The sequence below is a fragment of the Scyliorhinus torazame genome, chromosome 16 (assembly GCF_047496885.1).
Source record: "Scyliorhinus torazame isolate Kashiwa2021f chromosome 16, sScyTor2.1, whole genome shotgun sequence".
Taxonomy (NCBI): domain Eukaryota; kingdom Metazoa; phylum Chordata; class Chondrichthyes; order Carcharhiniformes; family Scyliorhinidae; genus Scyliorhinus; species Scyliorhinus torazame.
Window position 1 is genome coordinate 2,006,659 of NC_092722.1, and position 16,934 is coordinate 2,023,592.

General features: G+C 44.3%; 1 protein-coding gene and 1 long non-coding RNA gene across 13 annotated transcripts in view; one reads left to right on the forward strand and one right to left on the reverse strand.

The window, feature by feature from the left end:
• The window catches only part of rap1gapa (RAP1 GTPase activating protein a), an 809,199-nt gene that overhangs the window by 318,858 nt on the left and 473,407 nt on the right, over positions 1-16,934 (reverse strand). The gene's annotated exons all lie outside the window — the stretch shown is intronic.
• On the forward strand, positions 11,909-12,714 carry LOC140392327 (uncharacterized). Its single transcript, XR_011935286.1, has 2 exons — positions 11,909-12,194; positions 12,377-12,714. It is a non-coding gene; the product is annotated as an uncharacterized lncRNA (long non-coding RNA).

Below are 16,934 nucleotides of genomic sequence, written 5' to 3' on the forward strand. Positions count from 1 at the left end.
GCTCGGAGCCCTCCCAGGATTGGCCACTCATGCCCACCCCAAAAGTGATGTGACAGCCCCTGATTGTGGAGGGTGGGGCCCTGAGGAATTGATTGACAGTGACCCAGGATCTGCCCACAAAAGGGGCGGGGAAAACTCAAGCCAGTTAAAAGACAATGCAGCCATGTGTTCTGTCTCTTTTGGACCCGCCCTGTGCCAGCCTCCTTTGAATCCGACCTGTGCCAGCCCAGCTGCAGCATAACGACCAGACAGCCAAGTTCAAGACCAATGATCGCTACCAGATGGATGAGCCCAGCAGAGACAGAGCCACTTCTTCAAACCAGCCACGTGATCAAGATAAAGGCCTTATCCACTTGCACAGTGCCTGTTGCCCTGAAGTTAAGTATAGGTTATTGTAGTTGTTAGGTGTAGTTTAACTTGAAATGAATGAAAATGAAAATCGCTTATTGTCACAAGTAGGCTTCAAATGAAGTTACAGTGAAAAGCCCGTAGTCGCCACATTCCGGCGCCTGTTCGGGGAGGCTGTTACAGGAATCGAACAGTGCTGCTGGCCTGCCTTGGTCTGCTTTCAAAGCCAGCGATTTAGCCCTGTGCTAAACAGCCCCTGCTGTTTAGTAGTGTTTTGTGTTGCATGTCGAAGTAATTCTTGTGTGTAAATAAACCATCTTTGAACTTGAACTGACTAACTGGTTGTGTGGTCCTTTGATCGATATCCGGTAAAGCCTTGTGGTGGTATCATTTGATACCTGGATTCTTAGATTAGAACAAAGAACAAAGAAATGTACAGCACAGGAACAGGCCCTTCGGCCCCGCAAGCCCGTGCCGACCATGCTGCCCGTCTAAACTAAAATCTTCTACACTTCCTGGGTCCGTATCCCTCTATTCCCATCCTATTCATGTATTTGTTTATATGTTTATTCAAATTTTTCCAACAAAATTTTTTAACAAACAAGCCCCCCCCATAACAAAAAGAACACAAACTCCACAATCAAAAATAATAAACTCCTTATACATTGGGTTTCTCCCGCATATATTCACCCCCCCATATGACATTCAAGAGTACCCTTGGGGAACCCCCCCCCCCCCCGCCCGCCCAAATACCCCCCCCGAAAGAGGCCCCCCCGCCCTGAGTTATTGCTGCTGCTGACCTCCTCCTAGCACTCTGCGAGATAGTCTAGGAACGGTTGCCACCACCTGAAGAACCCCTGCACAGACCCTCTCAAGGCAAACTTTATCCTCTCCAACTTGATGAACCCTGCCATGTCGTTTATCCAGGCTTCCACACTGGGGGGCTTTGCATCCTTCCATAATAACAAGATCCTCCGCCGGGCTACCAGGGACGCAAAGGCCAGGATACCGGCCTCTTTCGCCTCCTGCACTCCCGGCTCGTCCGTTACCCCAAATAATGCCAACCCCCAACTCGGCTTGACCTGGACTTTCACCACCTTGGACATAGTCCTCGCAAAACCCTTCCAGAACCCATCCAGTGTTGGGCACGATCAGAACATGTGGACGTGATTTGCCGGGCTTCCTGAGCACCTCCCACATCTGTCCTCCACCCCAAAGAACCTACTCATCCTCGCCCCTGTCATATGCGCTCTGTGAGTAACCTTGAATTGTATTAGGCTGAGCCTGGCGCAAGAGAAGGAAGAATTAACCCGACTCAGGGCATCAGCCCACAGACCCTCATCAATCTCCTTCCCAAGCTCCTCCTCCCACTTGCCCTTTAGCTCCTCTACCGAAACCTCCTCCTCTTCTTTCATCTCTTGATAGATCGCCGAAACCTTTCCCTCTCCGACCCATACACCCAAAATCACCCTGTCCTGAATCCTCTGTGCCGGGAGCAACGGGAATTCCCTCACCTGCCGCCTCACAAACGCCCTCACTTGCATATACCTGAACGCATTTCCCGGGGGTAATCCAAACTTCTCCTCCAGCGCCCCTAGGCTCGCAAACGTCCCATCTATAAACAGGTCCCCCATTCTTCTGATCCCTGCCCGATGCCAGCTCCGAAACCCCCCATCCATCCTTCCCGGGACGAACCAATGGTTCTCCCGAATCGGGGACCAAACCGAGGCTCCCGTCTCCACTGCCCCCAGATCTTCAACGTTGCCGCCACCACCGGACTCGTGGTGTACCTTGTCGGCGAGAGTGGCAGCGGTGCCGTCACCAACGCCCTCAGGCTCATGCCCCTGCAGGACACCATCTCCAACCTCTTCCATGCCGCCCTCTCTCCCTCCATTACCCCCTTACGGATCACCGCCACGTTGGCTGCCCAATAGTAGCCACACAGATTCAGCAGCGCCAGCCCTACCTGTCCCTGCTACGCTCCAGAAACACCCTCTTTACCCTCGGGGTCTTATTTGCCCACACGAAACCCATGATGCTCCTACCTACCCGTTTGAAAACACACCGAGTTTATTCAACCGCTCCTCATAGCTAATGCCCTCCATACCAGGCAACATTCTGGTAAATCTTTTCTGCACCCTCTCTAAAGCCTCCACATCCTTCTGGTAGTGTGGCGACCAGAATTGAACACTATACTCCAAGTGTGGCCTAACTAAGGTTCTATGCAGCTGCAACATGACTTGCCAATTCTTATACTCAATGCCCCGGCCAATGAAGGCAAGCATGCCATATGCCTTCTTGACTACCTTCTCCACCTGTGTTGCCCCTTTCAGAGACCTGTGGACCTGTACACCTAGATCTCTCTGACTTTCAATACTCTTGAGGGTTCTATCATTCACTGTATAGCTGAAATACTGATAACTGATAACTGAATATACTGATTGTTTTCATAATTTTCATCTCATTTCCAGAGATTGTGATGCATAATGAGGTTTAATTTCAGGCGTTAGATATCCGGTCATGCAAATGGCCATTCTGTAACCGAGCCACGATTGTGCCAGTAAGCTATTCGAACTGGGAATCTTGACTGGAAGTGGATCAATCCTCAGCCAGACTGCACGACTGTAATTAGGAGCAAGAATCTTGGCTGAGCCTCTCCCCAGAGTCTATGGACAGAGGGATTTACTTCTGCTGAAGCTAACTGGTACTAGTGCAGAGTGGTAGCAGAGGCAGATGGTTGCTATGTTGCTGACGGCCTTGAGATTTGTCTTATTCAATGGATGTAATTCAGTAGCTCTTGAATAAAGATGTCTCTCCATTTTCCAGCAAGTGTTGCTTTTGCGAATAAAAAAATAGGGTCAAAGATATCAAATGACCATATCTCGGTCTACCAGTGAACCTGGTGCATAAAACAATCCTATTTTCTCAACGTCAAAGTGCATGTTTGGGCCCATGCCAGTGTATAAATCAACGGCCCATTTTTCAGGTGGCGAATGCATTTTTATGGCTATACTCACATTAGGAGACAGTCTGATTTCTTCAGCTAAGAAATACATATTTAAGGTTATACTCAGATCATAAGTGATGATTTTACCCAATGCCTGTGCCCATGTATTTACATTATGTATCTATCACCTGTCCTATGATTTTTCAACAATCTGTCGGGACTGTACGCAGAACAATACTGTTTCTCAGTGCACGTGACAATAAATCAAATCAAATAGGTGTCAGCAATCTGTCGGGACTGTACGCAGAACAATACTGTCTCTCAGTGCACGTGACAATAAATCAAATCAAATAGGTGTCAGCACAAGTGATCAAGCTGGTGGTACAGGCTGTGTGGTAAGAAGATGTGCAGACTTTTATGACATGTGCAGATGTTTATGACGCACCCACACAGCGCAGACCATGCTTGGTGACTGACACGTGTGGAACAGAATCAAAATCAGTGATTCACATGGGAGCATCAAGTGTCCCGTTCTCAACGGTCGACTTATACACTGTTATCTACGGTAATGCTGCATTTAATTCTTCATTAGAACTGTGATGAAGGATTATTTTGTACCAATTAGTGAAGCCCTTTTAATGAATGTGTCCCAGCTGTAATATATTTGAATTTGATCACTTCAATGTACTTTCGAAACACAGCCAGGTGTTTAGGTCTGATTCAAGCTGCTAAGAACTTGACCCAGTGGTGCTAAACAGCTCAGAGGGTAAACCAGAATTTACATACTCTTCCTTTTGAATTTTTCATCATTCTATTTTTGCAGTTAGATTTCAGGTGAATAACTGTTTATATTATTTTTTTTAAAATTTAGAGTACCCAATTAATTTTTTCCAATTAAGGGGCAATTTAGCGTGGCCAATCCACCTAACCAGCACATCTTTGGGTTGCGGGGGCGAAACCCACGCAGACACGGGGAGAATGTGTAAACTCCACACGGACAGTGACCCAGGGCCGGGATCGAACCTGGGGCATCGGCGCAGTGAAGCAGCAGTGCTAACCACTGCTCCACCGTGCTGCCCCACTTTATATTATTAATAGCAGTAAATTATTCCACTTCCTTTTTCAATTTTTGTTTCAAAAGCTATTGTTCAATGTAGCCCTGTGCAGAAACACTGAGTATTATAGAGAGATAGAGATTCAGACACGAGTTTATGACTCTGTTTGATCTGCAGAACCCTGGTGGAAACCCGATCCAATTTTAATTCTCCTGGGTTTGATTGTATGCTGGATTACTGAACAAGATTAACTCCATCGAAGGTTTGTATCACCTCCATTTATTCATGAATGGCAGGGCTGACAATTTAAAACATATCTTACTCCAAACTTGCTTATTCGCTCTCCATAACAGTTCATTTATAGATTTAATGTGGTGGGGAGGTGGGGAGGCTGCAGAAAGATTTAGACAGTTTAGGAGAGTGGTCCAAGAAATGGCTGATGAAATTCAACGTGGGCAAGTGCGAGGTCTTGCACTTTGGAAAAAAGAATAGAGGCATGGACTATTTTCTAAACGGTGACAAAATTCATAATGCTGAAGTGCAAAGGGACTTGGGAGTCCTAGTCCAGGATTCTCTAAAGGTAAACTTGCAGGTTGAGTCCGTAATTAAGAAAGCAAATGCAATGTTGTCATTCATCTCAAGAGGCTTGGAATATAAAAGCAGGGATGTACTTCTGAAGCTTTATAAAGCATTAGTTCGGCCCCATTTAGAATACTGTGAGCAATTTTGGGCCCCACGCCTCAGCAAGGACATACTGGCACTGGAGCGGGTCCAGCGGAGATTCACACGGATGATCCCAGGAATGGTAGGCCTAACATACGATGAACGTCTGAGGATCCTGGGATTATATTCATTGGAGTTTAGGAGGTTGAGGGGAGATCTAATAGAAACTTACAAGATAATGAATGGCTTAGATAGGGTGGATGTAGGGAAGTTGTTTCCATTAGCAGGGGAGACTAGGACCCGGGGGCACAGCCTTAGAATAAAAGGGAGTCACTTTAGACCAGAGATGAGGGGAAATTTCTTCAGCCAGAGAGTGGTGGGTCTGTGGAATTCATTGCCACAGAGGGCGGTGGAGGCCGGGACGTTGAGTGTCTTTAAGACAGAAGTTGATAAATTCTTGATTTCTCGAGGAATTAAGGGCTATGGAGAGAGAGCGGATAAATGGAGTTGAAATGAGCCATGATTGAATGGTGGAGTGGACTCGATGGGCCGAATGGCCTTACTTCCGCTCCTAGGTCTTATGGTCTTAATGTTTAGTACCTGCTACAGGACATGAAAACACTGACCATTTACTGACCACATCAGGACAGATATTTTCTCTGTTCACTATTTGAAAATCACAACATATACTTGATATTTATGTACAGTCTACTTCTACTGGGCAAAGAGGTGGCAGATGGAATACAATGTGGAAAAGTGTGAGGTTATGCACTTTGGAAGGAGAAATGGGGGCATAGGCTATTTTTTAAATGGGAAATACTTAGGAAATCAGAAGCACAAAGGGACTTGGGAGTCCTTGTTCATGATTATCTTAAGGTTAACGTGCAGGTTCAGTTAGTTGTTAGGAAGGCAAATGCAATGTTAACATTCATGTCGAGAGGGCTAGAATAGAAGACCAGGGATGTACTTTTGAGGCTCTGGTCAGACCCCATTCAGAATATTATGAGCAGTTTTGGGCCCTGTATCTAAGGAAGGAGGTGCTGGCCTTGGAAAGGGTCCAGAGGAGGTTCACAAGAATGTTCCCTGGAATGAAGAGCTTGTTGTATGAGGAACGGTTGAGGACTCTGGGTCTGTACTCGTTGGAGTTTAGAAGGATGAGAGGGGATATTATTGAAACATACAGGATACTGCAAGGCCAGGATAGAGTGGACGTGGAGAAGATGTTTCCACTTGTTTCCACTCAGGGGCTGTTTAGCACAGGGCTAAATCGCTGGCTTTGAAAGCAGACCAAGGCAGGCCAGCAGCACGGTTCAATTCCCGTAACAGCCTCCCCGAACAGGCGCCGGAATGTGGCGACTAGGGCCTTTTCACAGTAACTTCATTTGAAGCCTACTTGTGACAATAAGCGATTTTCATCTCATTTTCATTCACTTGTAGGAAAAAACAGAACCAAAGGACACCATCTCAGACTAAAGGGACGATCCTTTAAAACAGAGATGAGGAGGAATTTCTTCAGCCAGAGGGTGGTGAATCTGTGGAACTCTTTGCAGCAGAAGGCTGTGGAGGCCAAATCACTGAGTGTCTTTAAGACAGAGACAGATAGGTTCTTGATTAATAAGGGGATCAGGTGTTATGGGGAGAAGGCAGGAGAATGGGGATGAGAAAAATATCAGCCATGATTGAATGGCGGAGCGGACTTGATGGGCCGAGTGGCCTAATTCTGCTTCGATGTCTTACGGTCTTATAGTCAACAGGGGATCAGCTCTCCCTCCCCCTCATATACATGCAGGCATTTAAACTGCCAGGAGAAAAGTGGGACTAACTTTCAGGTCAGATCTGTGACCAGATGTACTTTCTGTGGGTCAATATATATTACCTCATTCCACGACAACTAACTCCTTTCCAATCAGCAGAGGACATTTCCCAGTGGCCAAAAAAACTAATCAGGAGGCCTAAAAGCAGGGAATCTCTAACAATGAGAAAAAAATCAACAGCAAATATCCCAGAAACACAAGAGCTGGAGGGAAGCGTAGAGTCTGCTGATACTTATTCAAACACCTTTTTCTTAAAGTTTAAACCATTTTGCACATCATACATAAGATGACAAACCCAGTTTGGAAGGCAGAATTATTTTACAATCACTTCTGCTTCAAGAAAATTCGAAACTAGACGTCTCAATCACCGCAAAAAGCCTTTTGCTTCACATTTTCAATTCCATTGCATCGTGTTACTCTTTCACTCTTTGATAAACCTTTATGCCATATCCCCTTGTGGCTTAATTCAGCGACTGGCCTTTACAAAATGAAGCAGAGATTAAAGCTTCTGTTATCTGAACAGACTGTTTTTACAATCACGCTACAGGAACTAACTATCAGAATAGCCACTCACTTCATAATGCATTAGTGTCAACTGAGACCACCTTAATAACATTTACTGCCTTTCATTGATAGAAATGAAATGCATTCTTTTAAGTGCTGAAGGGGCGGGCCTGGGGGTGGAGATGAGAGATCGGCTGAAGGAGTTTCAATTCAAAGTCAGTGACTTTAGATTTTGTTACTTTGATTCTCTCAGCAGACGTTGTACCTGAATTCTAACATTACAATGTTGGCCCTAATATTAGTTAAATTATCCTGTTCGAAATAAAATTTAGATAACTACAAAAAGCTCGGGCTGGCTGAGTGTCTCAAACAGCACAGGCTAACTCATTTATTTACACATTTACTGTGATGATACCGGTGGCCCCAGTATCATGCTCAATAACTTCAGTTAAGCTCTCTAGAAAAATGCTCTCAGCATTTCCAATTTAACAGAACAAACTTGACTTGTACAGTGTAGCCATTTTAAGTTGCATAATCTTTGATTTTGAAGAAGGCTGGTTTAATTAAACATTTTTCACCCTATATACTAATCTTGAAAACATGTTATGACTTTAAAAACATTCATCTTTTATCAGTAAGCTATTTTTCAGTATAACGTCGAAAAAGACTTCATTGTAAACCTAATATTTTCTAAAGTAAAAAAAATAAACAGCATTCACATTCTAATGAATCTTTCTTTCATAAAATCAAGGCTAATTTAAAGAAGAAACGACAAATGGAAAATTAATTAAGTAATTTTCACAGTGAGAACGGCCTCATGTTTGACATTTGAAGCGATGAACAATAATTATGTTCAATATAGTAGCACAGGCACAACAGGATGGAGATTCTGGATGGCATTTCCATTTCAGTCAAAATAAGGTTGAATCAATGCAAATGCGAACAAGAAAAGTGGAAATATGAGTGAAACAACAATTATTTCATTATTATCTGCTGACAAAATCATTGGGCGTGATCCTGAAACGATAAAGATTGATTGGTGCCCACACATCAAGAGCCCGTCACATTCAATATAAAAGGCTTCACAAGCCTATTTTGAATGAATCTAACCAGTAAATGGATTTGTACCGATGTAGTTGAGATATTGTAACGAGTAAGAGATGAAGTGAGATTCAGATAAACTGGCAGGTGCTCCAGTCAAAGGTTTTCATTCAGCTCCAGCCTGGTTTCTATCACCTAATCCCAAACTCTGTCACCAACTCCAGGCCAACTACCCTCCGAGATCCCGGCATTTCACCAATTCCGGCCTCTTGCCAATCCCCTTCTTTAATCACTTTACCATTGATGACAGGGCATTCAACTATTCAGGCCTCAAGGCTCTGTAATTCCCTCCCTAAGCCCCTCTGCCTCTCTCTCCCTTCCATCAAGATGCTGCTGAAAACATTCCTCTTGCCCCACCTCTTGGTCAAAGAACAAAGAAATGTACAGCACAGGAACAGGCCCTTCGGCCCCGCAAGCCCGTGCCGACCATGCTGCCCGACTAAACAACAATCTTCTACACTTCCGGAGTCCGTATCGCTCTATTCCCATCCTATTCATGTATTTGTCAAGATGCCCCTTAAATGTCACTATCGTCCCTGCTTCCACCACCTCCTCCGGTAGCGAGTTCCAGGCACCCACTACCCTCTACGTAAAAAACCTGCCTCGTACATCTCCTCTAAACCTTGCCCCTCGCACCTTAAACCTATGTCCCCTAGTAATTGACCCCTCTACCCTGGGGAAAAGCCTCTGACTATCCACTCTGTCTATGCCCCTCATAATTTTGTAGACCTCTATCAGGTCGCCCCTCAACCTCCATCGTTCCAGTGAGAACAAACATAGTTTATTCAACCACTCCTCATAGCTAAAGCCCTCCATACCAGGCAACATCCTGGTAAATCTCTTCTGCACCCTCTCTAAAGCCTCCACATCCTTCTGGTAGTGTGGTGATCAGAATTGAACACTATACTCCAAGTGTGGCCTAACTAAGGTTCTATACAGCTGCAACATGACTTGCCAATTCTTATACTCAATGTCCCGGCCAATGAAGGCAAGCATGCCGTATGCCTTCTGGATTACCTTCTCCACCTGTGTTGCCCCTTTCAGTGACCTGTGGACCTGTACACCTAGATCTCTCTGATTGTCAATACTCTTGAGGGTTCTACCATTCACTGTATAATGGTCACCTGTCCTAATTACCCCAAAGATGTTCGGTATCAAATAAATTGCCTGATAATTGTTCCTGCAAAGTACCTTTCCTGACGGTATGAAAGGCTCTATCTCAATGCAAGTTGTTACTGTAACAATTATTATTACTTTTATCTTCATGTTTCATTATTAATAAGAGGCATTGTTGACAACATGAAGGCCATACCTAATCGTCAGCATTTATTTCCTAATAAGCTAGAGATTAGCAGAATCCTTGGAGAAATGCAGTTTATGTTATTTCCTGTGTTTGCCACCAACCTTCTAACATTTTCATCACTTACCAATTAATCAACTAGATCATTCTTTCTAACCTCTACAAAAAATAGGTTTTTGTTGCGCATGTATGTCCTTCAGGGTAAATATACATGTTATTTATTATGTGAAGTGACAGAAGGTTCAATATTACCACTGAATGGGATGACTCTCTCCGTTTGATTGATGGTCTTCATTTGTCCAAACATGTTAGAATTATTTCATTAATTCTTACAGATAATCATTACATTATGAATGCGAAACTTTATAGCGTTAGGTTTTAAACTGCCACCTTTAAAACAAAATGTCCTGAAGTGGGGGATGGTGAATTAATACTAAACTCTGTTTGGAGACGGACCCATGTGATTTGGTCGTCATGGGGAAGGAGGCCCAGGCTGAAGCCTGTAGAAAATTGAACGCCAGTTTTCACATCTTGATGCAAAAGAGGGACAGCTGTTTTTTTTTTTTAATTGGACAAAGGCTCCGAGAATCAGAGATCTCACGAGGGAGAACAAAACAGTTTTATATTGGGGAAACACAAAGATATCATGGAGAACTGATTTTCTGGGCAAAGAGACCACATGTGTGCTGATTTAAGGACCAGGAAGTCGCTCGAGGTAACCTTGCTGTTGGAAGTCAGTTCAGGATATTCAGAAGACCACTGAAGTGCCTTTCAAAGGATACTGGATGAGTCACATGGTGTGGCAGGGAGAAGGGGACTACTAAAAAGTTATGCGGAATGTGCAATTTAATCTATAAGACTACATATCTGTTGAGAGCATGACGTAATGTACAATTGAGCCATAAATTATTTTTGGTTCTGCTAATTAGCCAATGAGGAGGTTTTCTGGTGTATTAGTTGCCTTTTAAGTAATGTTTTATCATTGTTGATTTTAGTTTGTTCGTTATGGTAAAGGTTTTAAAACGTGAAATTTTGTGGTACAATTTATTTCTGTCAGTCTCTGAGAAATTCAAATCTCTTTAGAAGTTATTAGTCCATTAAGAATTGTAGGAACGAGTAATAATTTTTTTTAGTGTTACAAGTAGGCTCACATTAACACCGCAATGAAGTTATTGTGAAAAGCCCCTAGTTGCCACATTCCGGCGCCTGTTCGGGTCACAGAGGGAGAATTCAGAATGTCCAATTCACCTAACAGCACGTCTTTCGGGACCAGTGGGAGGAAACCGGGGCACCCGGAGGAAACCCACACAGACACAGGGAGAACGTGCAGACTCCGCACAGACAGTGACCCAAGCGGGAATTGAACCTGGGACCCTGGTGCGATGAAGCAACAGTGCTAACCACTGTGCTAACATTATCCTGGGTTTCTAGTTCACTAGTGCAGTGACAGTACCAATACACCACCGCTTCCCCTTGATACATCATATTACTGACATTACAGTGAAAATTAATCAAATGTTAATTGGTTATTGTGAGGGGAATTGATTCCAAAAGTGGGGAGGTTATGCTTCAGGTGAATAGGTCATTGGTGAGATGACAGCTGGAGAATTGTGAACAGTATTTCATCTCCTTATCTAAGGGAAGATGCAAGTGGATTAGACGTAGTTCAGAGAAGGTTTATCAGATTAATACTAGGAATGGGCAGATTGTCTTATGAGGAAAGGTTGGAGAGACTATGTTTGTATCCACTAGAGTTAAGAAGAGTAAGAGACGATTTGATCGAAAACCTTTAAGATCCTGAGGGGTATTGACAGGGTAGACGTGGAGAGGATGTTTCCTCTTGTGGGAGAATCTGGAACTAGAGGGGAGGTGTCACTGTTTAAAAAAGAGGGGTCGCTCGTTTAAGGCAGAGATGAGGAGAAATGTTTTTCTCTCAGAGGGTTGAGTCTCTGGAACGTTCTCCATCCAAAAGGCAATGGAAGCAGAGTCTAAATATTTTTAAGGCAGAGTCAGGTAGATTTCTGATTAACAAGGGGTGAAAGGTTATCGGGGGATGGGCAGGAATGTGAGCTTGAGATTCCAATCAGATCAGCCCTGATCCTACTGAATGGTGGAGCAGGCTCGAGGGCTCGAGTGCCCTCCTCCTAGTCCTAATTTGCATGTTTGTATATTCGAGCTCGGTGACTAGCATTAGCAGTAGCAACAGAAGAGAATGTGGAAATATTCAAAGTGTAAAAAAAGGTAGAAATATATCTTCAGATTAATTTTAATTCTTTGGAATAGTTTGAACTCATAAGGAAGCTCCACACTTTTATGTCAAAGTCCACTCTTGAGATGCAAATTCAAATCACAGAGACTGCTCCGATCTCTGGCAATCATGTACAGTCCTGGAGAAGTGAGCACTTGCCGTTGCCAAAGTACGAAACTGTGGATTCTGGCAGATATAAAAAGGAAATTATGAGGTAGGATTGTCTTAATTCCATACAAATGTGTCACTCTGTGAAACCTCTGTTTCAAATGTAAAAGGTCATTCACAGCTTTTGAAATACAAATTATTTTTAGCTCAAGAATTATTCTCTCTTTTTCCAATAATGGTTATTAATAAAATATTTGTAATAGATTTACGTTGATTTACTTTTTCCAGATGATATAAACAAGCCGGCAGTGTGCGAGGAAATAGCAAAGTAACTCAAGGCTAGAAATATGGATTTAATAACGAGATTAATTTCCGGAAGTGCCCATTTAGCCTTTTGCAGAATTTGGTTTTCCGGAGTATCGTCGACAGAAGAAGCGATCGTCGTCACTTCTCCTCGTTAACATGTGCGAGGAACAGACTTGGGTCCCAGAAATCATATTGTTATTATTCCCCGAACAAAAACTTGAGATTGAAAACTTGAACATGTTTACACATTCACTTCATTCACTCTGTGTTGTGTGCACATGACATTTCATCAAATAAAACCTTTCAATTCTGGATATTAATGACAGTTTTACAGAGGGTTCAGGAATTTGGTACCAGGCAATACTTTTTGAAGTTTACCTTTGCACAGGTCATCGTTGTGTGATACAACGGGCGAGATTCAACTAAAAGGGAACAAAGCCCCATAGCGAGCGCTTTTAACCGCTTCTTTCTTGGCATTTGCAGCACCAAGAAACACATGGCTCTAAAATGCCACCCACGTTAGGTAAGGGCCTAAGTGGGGAACACACGGCCGAGGTGGTACATAGCCCCATTTGTGTACTGGTACTGAGGAGCTCCGCACACCAGAGCCCCTCAGTGCGGCAAGAAATAGAGATGCCCGCGCGCCCCCCCCGCCCCGCCTCCCCAAACACCTTCGTCCCAATCGCCAGTGCCAACCTGGCAGTGCCCTGTACCACCCTGCCCAAAGGGCATGCACCTGGGGGCCTCTGATCCCCTGGGAGTCCTCCATCAGTGCTGTTCCGTCAGGATCCCCCCCCCAAATACCAGTGCAGTGCACCTTCAGTCCGATCGTCAGCGCACAAAAAAAGTGAGCAGTGCCAACCTGGTGCCCTGGCAGTGACCCTGCAAGCTGGTAGTGCCACCTGGGCACTGCCAGGGTGCCAGGTTGGCAGTGCCAGGGTTCCCAAGTGGCATCAGCACTGCCAGGGTACCACCATGCCCAAACGGCAAGCACCTGGCAGCCTCCAATCCCCTGGGAGACCCCACGAGTGCCGTTCCGCCTGGTCCCCGTTTGTGGAGACCAGTAATGAATGGCGCTCACCCGAGGTCTCCGAGGGGAGGGAAATTGATCCCTCGCCTCGGATAACTAAGGAACCTGCACATTAAAGAGAGACTTGCTGTCTCGCTCTAATATGTAGAGTTGCCCAGAATGTGCGTGATTCACATTGCAGCTCTAACGAGATCTAACTAGATCTCGCGAGGCGCTGTGAGCCGAGTAGATCCAGGCAGCCGGGTCTCCCGGCTTCTATCGGCCACATTACGCTGCGGTGAGCTGCTTTGCAGGTGCAGCGGGCTGTTGGATTGCGCTCATCATTAAAATGAATCACTAGCTTCATCAATGAGGTTAATTGGATTAACGCACAGGTTTGAATCAATTCCCACGACACACTGCTAGCTTCAGAAGGGTGGGGGTGATGCTGCTCGCTTCCGTTACTTTATCATTCATCAAGTGACTGAGAAATAACAATCTGACCCACTCCACTTAGAAAATCAACATAAACCAACCTAACCACATCCTTACCTCACAATCTGAGAACTCCTGCCGATTCACACCTACTCTATAGGACCAGGCAGCAGAGCCTGAAAAACTATGCAGGGCTGTACAGAAGGTCAATAAAAATTATGTTCATACATTTGAAGCAAACCTAAGGACTGACTATCAGATTTAATTAACAGGGTTTCATTTGATACACCCACCTCCTTCCTGAGAATTGTAAATCAATGCTCGACACTTGAAAGGAACTCCATCTTCTAATGTTTCACAAAGCTTTTTCCAGCTTGTTCAGACACTAATTGCCTTGAAATTCAGTTACATCTCTTGAGCACAAAGACAAGCAGATAAAAACGATGCATAAAAATATAAGTTCCAAACACGTTACACAGAGAGCAATTAATATCCCTTTAATTGAGACCACTGCCCCTGAAGGTTAACCTGTGGGTTTTACACATATATTGGCAATAAAAAGACAATTTTCTGAGCTGCTGCTTATAGTGAGAGACAGCTGAGCTGCTACCTCCTGTCCAATAATTGTAATAGGTGTAGAATTGATAAGAATAAGCTTTTATTGTCACAAGCATGAAGTTACTGTGAAAAGCCCCTAGTTGCCAAATTCCGGCGCCTGTTCGGGTAAGCTGGTCCGGGAATTGAACCCACGCTGCTGGCCTTATTCTGCATCACAAACAAGCTGTCTAGCCCACTGAGCTAAACCAGCCCTTATTGAGAGCAGGGTGCCCTCCGTCTACTGATATGCACAGCTCATTAGGTAGTAACCTGATAGCTAGTTGGGTAGTAACCTGATAGCGCAATAGGTAGTAACCCGATAGCTAGTTAGGTAGTAACCCAATAGCAATAGCAAGTTAAGTCGTAACCTGATAGCTAGTTAGGTAGTAACCCAATAGCAAATTAGGTAGTAACCTGATAGCTAGTTAGGTAGTAACTCAATAGCAAATTAGGTAGTAACCTGATAGCTAGTTAGGTAGTAACCCAATAGCAATAGCAAGTTAAGTCATAACCTGATAGCTAGTTAGGTAGTAACCCAATAGCTAGTTAGGTGGTAACCTGATAGCTCATTAGATAGAAACTGGATAGCTCGTTAGGTAGTAACCTGATAGCTAGTTAGGTAGTAACCCATTAGCTAGTTAGGTAGTAACCTGATGGCTCATTAGGTAGTAATCAGATAGCTATTTAGGTAGTAACCTGATAGCTCATTAGGTAGTAACCTGATAGCTAGTTAGGTAGTAACCCATTAGCTAGTTAGGTGGTAACCTGATGGCTCATTAGGTAGTAATCAGATAGCTATTTAGGTAGTAACCTGATAGCTCATTAGGTAGTAACCTGATAGCTAGTTAGGTAGTAACCCATTAGCTAGTTAGGTGGTAACCTGATGGCTCATTAGGTAGTAATCAGATAGCTATTTAGGTAGTAACCTGATAGCTCATTAGGTAGTAACCTGATAGCTAGTTAGGTAGTAACCCATTAGCTAGTCAGGTAGTAACCCGATAGCTCATTAGGTAGTAACCTGATAGCTTGTTAGGTAGTAATCTGATAGCTATTTAGGTAGTAACCTGATAGCTCATTAGGTAGTAACCTGCTAGCTTTTTAGTTAGTAACCTGATAGCTCGTTAGGTAGTAACCTGATAGCTCGTTAGGTAGTAACCGGATAGCTAGTTGGTAGTAACCTGATAGCTTATTAGGTAGTAACCGGATAGCTCGTTAGGTAGTAATCTACTGACAAAGCAAAGTTGGAAAATTAGCCGTTGAAATTTCTTGGGTTCAATACAAAACTCTACAAAATAATTTCAGTACCCCTACTATTTAAAAATACAGATTTGTTCTTTACCTTTTCCTCATTTGCTCCTACTGAAACTTGCAATGTTTGATATATTCGAATATCATGTCCAGGAGTTACTGGAACTACCAAGGTACAGGGAGTTGGGTCTTTATCTGGAGTCTCTGTGGTTATGAGGACTTTTAGTTGTCAATGAGCTGGGCCAATCACAGCCCAGTGCTCAGCATTTGCTTTTCACAGCACTGATTTACCGAGTTGTTCGCGTCGCCCAGAATGGCCACAAAGGTGCCTGGTGTAGGAACTGAAGGTTAGGAGAAGGCATGCTGTCAAGGCGGAGTATGGAGGAACGTCTGTGCTGTGTAACTGGCTTCAGCTGAATTAGGGTCCTTTCTTACCAGCATTGAGTCGCTAAGTCAACACAATATTCTCTGAAAGAAGTTGTCAGAAGGAGCACTGCTAGCAGATTCAAGAGTAACTTTTAAAAGGGAATGGGATAAATACTGGAACAGTTAACGTTTGCAGCACTGTGGGTAAAGAGCAGAGTGGTGGAGCTAATGAGAGAGTTTGTTTAAAAAGGCAAGCACAGGAATTATAAGCAGATGCTTCCTTCAGTGACCGGTATTCTACTGAATTCTTTAATACAGACATCCTTCTCCATGACAGGTGCAATATATATATCGTTCGCACACCTAGATTAAAATATAATTGGTTGTAAATATTGCACTTTTGATTCAAAAATAAATTGGATGGGAACAGGCCTAGAGGGCTATGGGGATAGAGCTGGGGGATTGGGACTGACTGGATCGATCTACAGGGAGCTGGCATGGACTCAATATGCTCAATAGCCTCCTTCTGTTCTGCAAATGACTCTGGGGTCAATTCGCAGCTTGGACCATCCTTCTTGGGGGTGAGTGTCCGTAAGGATAGGATTTTCACTGCATGGGGTGGGGCATGGGTTGCAGTCAGACCAGCTGACCAGGAAAAAGTGCGGAAGCAGCCACAGGGGCTGTTTAAAAGGCCCCCCTCAATGCTGTGGGACTTCATCCCAATTAAAATTGAAGTATAGAGGCACACCAGGGGCGAAATTCTCCCCCAACGGCGGGATGCCCGCCGACTGGCGCCAAAGCCGGCGCCAATCAGACGGGCATCGCGCCGGCAAAAAGGTGCGGAAGTCTCCGCATCTTTGGCGGCCGAGCCCCAACATTGAGGGG